This window comes from Gossypium hirsutum, chromosome A01 (genome assembly GCF_007990345.1).
Source record: "Gossypium hirsutum isolate 1008001.06 chromosome A01, Gossypium_hirsutum_v2.1, whole genome shotgun sequence".
Classification (NCBI taxonomy): Eukaryota; Viridiplantae; Streptophyta; class Magnoliopsida; order Malvales; family Malvaceae; genus Gossypium; species Gossypium hirsutum.
The window spans coordinates 53131609-53138105 of NC_053424.1; the positions used below are offsets into that span (position 1 = coordinate 53131609).

The 6497-nt window shown below is 38.2% G+C and overlaps 1 non-coding gene across 1 annotated transcript; it reads left to right on the top strand.

The window, feature by feature from the left end:
* The first annotated feature begins 6017 nt into the window (after nucleotides 1-6017).
* LOC121208411 (small nucleolar RNA R71) lies at nucleotides 6018-6124 on the top strand. The gene has a single exon (XR_005903430.1). It is a non-coding gene; the product is annotated as a small nucleolar RNA R71 (small nucleolar RNA).
* The last annotated feature ends 373 nt before the right edge of the window (nucleotides 6125-6497 follow it).

A 6497-nucleotide genomic window follows, 5' to 3' on the forward strand; every position in this document is an offset into this window, starting at 1 on the left:
GGAAGAGCTTGAGAAAATCGGCTATGGTGGTTTGCTAGACTAAGGTATGTTTGATGTTGTTCTTGAGATGCATGCATGTTTTAGTAGTTGACTTGAGTTCTAAAAACCCATGGTTCAATTTTGTGGATTGATGATGATTTTGTGTTTTGCCATTGATGAGTGCTTGAGCTTTTTGATAGTTGTTGATGAAAAGTGAAAGATATGTTAAAGATTAATATGTTAAATTAAGGCTTGGTAAGCTAGCTATTAAGGTGAAATGCTAATGTTAGTATTTGATTTGGTAATAATCTGTTTGGGGACAGCAGCAGTAAGGTGATTTTGGAAAATCGCCATAATTTGTAGGAGTTGAATTAGAAGCTGAGTGAATTATGCCATTAAAGCTTGAAGAGTCTATTTTCTTACAAAAGAAACTATAAAAACAAAAGAGTTACCGATCTTGAGATATTTGAAGTATTGTGGGGCTGAGTCAAAATGACTACTAGATTCCCTCTTCTGTTTTTAGGAAATCATTATAAATTGTACAAAAATGATTATAAGATAAAATTTATATGCTTAGACTCCATAATGAGTCTAGTTTCAAATGAGATCAAATACAACACATTTTGAATTCTGTAAAATGAGAAATTTGATTCGTAGTGAAGAGTGGTCAGAATAGTCAAACAGTGAAACAGGGGAAACTTTAAGAAAAATCTGGTATTGATTGGCCAAGCCAAAAATTCTGAAAAATTTATGGATGGAAGATATACGAGTCTATATTCAGGGAAAATTAACGGCTAGTGATTTGGAGTTTTGTAGCTCCAGTTATAAACAATTTAGCGACTACTGCTCAGGAAAACAGCTCGTAGTGAATATGTGATTTTGTTGTAAACATTAATGAAAATTTGCCAATGAGTTATTTATTGACTATTATAAAGCTTACTATAATCTATGTGTGTGAAGGTCAAATCAATATATATATTATTCTGAAAGTAATACTTGAATAGTCGATTAATGACTATTTTAAATTTTGTTGAACTTAAGCTCAAGAGCAAAAGGGAACTAGATCCGATAAAGGCAAAGAAAAGATCACTGAGTAGTCGAGTTGGAACCGTCTTACCCAACACAAGGTAAGTCATTAAGCATGTAGTTGGTATTATTTCAAATGGTCATAATGTTTATGTATTGATGCTGAATGGAATGAATAAATATACATATATATATATATGCATGTACGTATGTGATGATGAAATTGTTGAATGAAAAGAAAAGAGGTAAGATGTACTGAGTTGTTGATCTCGGCACTAAACGTGCGGGTATAACCATTTATGACCATGAGATTGGCGCTAAGTGCGCGGGATTAAATTGTACAGCACTAAGTGTGCGATTTGACTATGTTGCACTAAGTGTGCGAAATGAATATGATGCACTAAGTGTGCGAATTGACCATGCGGCACTAAGTGTGCGAGTTTGACTATGTAGCACTAAGTGTGCGATTTGATTACGTAGCACTAAGTGTGCGAGTTGATTATATAGCACTGAGTGTGCGGACTCAATATACATTCGTGAATCATTATGGACACTATGTGTGCGACACTATTGAGTCGATCGCGGACAGCGGATCGGGTAAGTGTCTTGAGTACATGGCTAATAGGTGCTATGCTTATACTTGGTGTTGAGCTCGGTAAGTTTGAACCTATGTGACAACTATACTTGAAGTCACGTACATAAAATTTATCGTAGGATGGGTGAAAGGCCGTTTAGTCGTTTGATTGTAACGAAAATAAATTGATTTATGAAAATGCTTCAATGTCCTATTGATGAGTATATGGAATGTGAATGCATGAATTGATATGAAATTGAATCGATAGGTTGGAGGAACTATGGTATGGTTTGGAATGGATGGAGTAATTAGCCTCGTTCCATTTTGTTTTCTCTTGTGATAATGTTATTGATGGATGGTAGTGCATAGCTTATGACTTACTGAGTTATAAACTCACTCGGTGTTTCCTTGTCACCTATTCTAGGTTTCTTGGACACATCTCTTTTTGCGTGATCGGGCCGTCATCGAAGTCATCACACCGGATAGCAAGTTTTGGTACTTTCTTCTTAGTTGGCTTAGAAGAACATTTTGGCATGTATAAGCTATTACGTTGTGTTTGAACTTTGGCATGTAAACTTTAAGCCATGCGAAAATGGCACGAATGTTCGATTGAGTTGGATCAAGGGTAGGCATGAAATGGACCTAGTTACTTTCGTAACAGATGCTGGCAGCAGCAGTGTCATGAGATTGAAAAATCACTAAAAATAGTAGGAGTGGAATTAATTGATGAATAAATTATGTAATCGAAGCTCGATGAGTCTGTTTTCATGAGGAAGTAACGAAAAGATCATATGAGCAGTATATTAAGAGATAATCAGATTTTTGTGGGACAGGGCCAGAACGGTTTCTGGATTCCCTGCTCCGACTTTGGAAATTCATTATAAATTAACCAGAGATAATTAGGGGTCGTACCATATATGTATAGATTCCTCTCTGAGTCTAGTTTTCATAGAAACAAACGGCATCAGTATTGAAGCCCCGTGCAGGGAGATATCCAAGTCGTAATGAGCAAAGGTCAGTGTAGTCGACCCCTGCAACATGGGAGAGTTGGACTAATAAACTGTACTAATTGGCCCGACCAAAAATTCTAGAAAAAAATACATAGATGGGTACATGAGTCTAGTTTCTGGGAAAAATTACAAAACTGATTTTCGAGTTACGAAACTCAAGATATGATTTTTAAAACGACTAGTACACAGATTGGGCAGTGTCTGGAAAATAAATTTTATAAGGGGTTAAAGTCAGTTAACACCTCGTGTTCGACTCCGGTGTCGGTTTCGGGTTCAGGGTGTTACACTGGTACTGCGGTTTTCTTTTCCCTTGAAGATGACATTATGTACCTGCAAGTGGAAACATCAATTCGTTTTTTTGATGAGTGGACAATTTATAATATAAAAGGAATGCGACTAGATTCGAAAAGGAAAATGCATGAATATATTCAGCCATAATTATTAAATTAAAACAATAAGTTTAATGACCCATTTTGATGTGGCATGAGCATGGTGATATAAGTAAAAATGGCAAGGAATGGAATGCAAAATACTATATGAATGAAAAAAGATGTCAACACAATATGCATGATTATTTCAACTATCCTACCCATGAAAATTTACTTCTAACTAATTACATGAAGTGTAGGAATCATGTAATGAGTAAGATTTTAAACATGAGAACGATGATAACTTGTTTGATAAATGAAATTTATGTGATTATCAATATGGAAATAAGATGAAAAACTTAGATTAATATGATAAATAACATTATAAATCAGTGAAATAAAAGAAAAAGGAGTAAACAAACGCTAAGGGAAGAGAGTGGGCGTCGAGTTTGGAGTTGTAGGCAACGCACGAGCGTGGCAGGGGGGTCATGTGGAGTTGCAGCGGCTAGGGTTAGGGTTTTTGAATGGGGAATAAAGTGAATAGTGTAGGGTATTTATAGATTTTGGGGCACACGACCATGGCACACACCCGTGTTCCCTAATTTCAGCCCGTGTGATTCGCGAATTTCAAATTTGGGCATGTCTGACATTTAGTACACGCCTGTGTTCCTCAGGCGTGTGAGTTCACACGACCATGTCGCACGGCTGTGTCTAGCTTCGTTCGCTTCTCCTACGCCCTTGTGTTCAAGCTCTACGCTCGTCTTAATTGGGCAGGTTCGACCACGGGTGTTAGACACGGGCGTGTCGCACGCCCGTGTTGTTTTGGCAGGCTCGACCATGGCCATATCACACGGCCGTGGTGTTTTATCAGAGCCCGTGTTGGGGAAATCCTTGCCTTGTTTTCACACGGCCTTAAGTACGCCTGTGTGCTTGGTCGTGTCTCTGTGGAAACACCTGTATTCAAGATTTCTATTAGTAAGCTAGGAGTTAAATACCAAAATTTAAAGAAATTAATATTGTTAGTGCTCGAGTTGCCTCGAGAAGCAGTTATTTATAGTCTAAGCTCGACTTACCTCTCCGTTGTATGATCATGGTGGTTCGAGGAGTTTATACTCCTCATTCCTGCTGTCAATCTCATCAAAATAATGTTTTAATCGGGTGTTGTTTACCTTAAAAGTGCCGAACTTGGGATGACTCACCTCCACTGTACCGAATGGAAAAATACTGAGTACCGTAAGAGGGATTTCCTCATTCAGTGTGGTAGTGACAATGTGGGGATCTGCGGCATCTAATAAGACCTTATCACCAACCTTAAGTTAATTTTGAGAGGTATCGCGCTTGTTTTGGCGCAATTTCGATTTGTTGGGTCTTCTTGGTTTGTGCGCCCGCCATTCATCGAGTTCTTCGATTTGTAGTCTTCGATCTTCATGAACAGGTCCTTTACTTGAGAATGACTCTTGTACTTCCTTCAGACTTATCTCTTGCGAAGTGGGTTGTATCATGTTGTTAGTTTTAGTAGAATGATTTAAACGATCACCTTCAATTCCTGATGTGTTTCCAGAATTGCGAGCTTGAAGGGTGATTGTTTTGTTTCCCACTCGGAGTGTAAGTTCACCTGTGTAAACATCAATGATGGTTTTAGCAGTTGCTAAAAAGGGCCTTCCTAGAATTAAGGGAGTGTTGTTATCCTCTTCTATGTCTAGAACAATAAAGTTAACGGGAAATATAAATTTATCGATTTTAACTAGCACATCTTCAATAATACCTCTAGGGAATCTTATAGTTTTATTTGCTAATTGAATGCTCATCCTAGTCTATTTGGATTTTCTGAGACCTAGTTGCTTAAACATTTTGTAAGGCATGACGTTGATACTAGCCCCTAGATCAGCCAATGCATAATTAATATCTAAACTACCAATTAAGCAAGGAATAGTAAAGCTCCCTGGGTCTTTTAGTTTGTTGGGTAGTTTATTTTGGAGAATGGCCGAGCAAACTGCGTTCAGTTCCACATGTGACGCCTCGTCCATCTTTCACTTATTTGCTAAAAGCTCCCTTAAAAATTTCATTGCGTTTGGCATCTGTGATAGAGCTTCAATAAACGGTAAGTTAATATGTAATTTTTTTAAGAGTTTAAGCAATTTACCGAATTGTTCATCTGAGCGGTCTTTCATTGTCGCATTGGGGTATGGCACATGAGGTTTATATTCGACAGTCACTGGTTTGTTTTTATTAGATTCTACCTCACCTTGATATTTGCTTACCACAGTTTCTTGCATCGGCTCTGGTCCAGGGTCAACGATTCCTTCGTTATCTTGAATATAAATTGTGTTGAGCTGTTTCCTTGGGTTGGGTTCAGTATTGCTTGGCAAGCTACCTTGTGGTCGTTCAAAGATTAGTTTGGAAAGCTGGCCTATCTGAGTTTCGAGCCCTTAGATCGACGCTTGTTGATTCTTAAGTGCTGTCTCGATGTTCTGAAAATGGGTTTCTAACACTGATATGAACATTGAGAGTATATCTTCAAAATTTGGCTTCTTTTCCTGTTGGTAGGGTGGTTGTTTGTAGCCCAGAGGATGTTGTGGTCTTTGATTTCCTTGACCACCCCACGAGAAATTGGGGTGGTTCCTCCAACTTGCATTATAAGTGTTACTATATGGATTGTTTTCAGGTCGAGGATTATTACCCATGTAAGTTAATTGCTCGTTATCCATGTTGTGGCCATAAGGTTGGTATTCTGAATGGTTTGTCCCACTGCTACTTACTTCGCACTGCATTATTGGGTGAACCTGTGAAGAATTAAGAAAACCATCAATCTTTTTATTTAAGAGTTCTACCTGATTAGAGAGCATGGTGACCGAATGGACTTTATAAATGCCGACTGTTTTTGTTGGCTTTGTCCTCATGACTTGCCACTGATAGTTATTCAGTGACATCTCCTCTATAAACTCATAGGCATCTTCCGGTGTTTTATTGTTGATGGTTCCGCCAGCAGCTGCATCAACCATTTGTCGAGTCGAAGGATTCAGACCATTATGGAATGTTTGTAGTTGGAGCCAAAGCGGTAACCCATGGTGAGGGCACCTTCTCAGAAGGTCTTTGTATCTCTCCCATGCATCGTAGAGTGTTTCTAAATCCATCTGCACAAAAGAAGAGATATCATTGCGTAATTTAGCCGTTTTAACCGGCGGAAAATATTTTAGTAAAAATTTTTCGGTCATTTGTTCCCAAGTAGTAACTGAACCTCGTGGTAACGAGTTCAGCCACTTTAGCTTTGTTCCTCAATGAAAAGGGGAACAATCGAAGACGAATGGCATCATCAGAAATGCCATTGATTTTAAATGTATCGCATAGTTCTAAAAAGTTGGCTAAATGAGCATTGGGATCCTCATCCTGCAAACCATCAAACTGAACAAATTGTTGTATCATTTGAATAGTGTTAGGTTTTAATTCAAAAGTATTTGCAGCTAAAGCAGGTCTAACTATGCTCGGTTCAGTTCCTGTTAAAAAGGGTTTAGCATAATCATACATAGTGTGTGGAGCAGG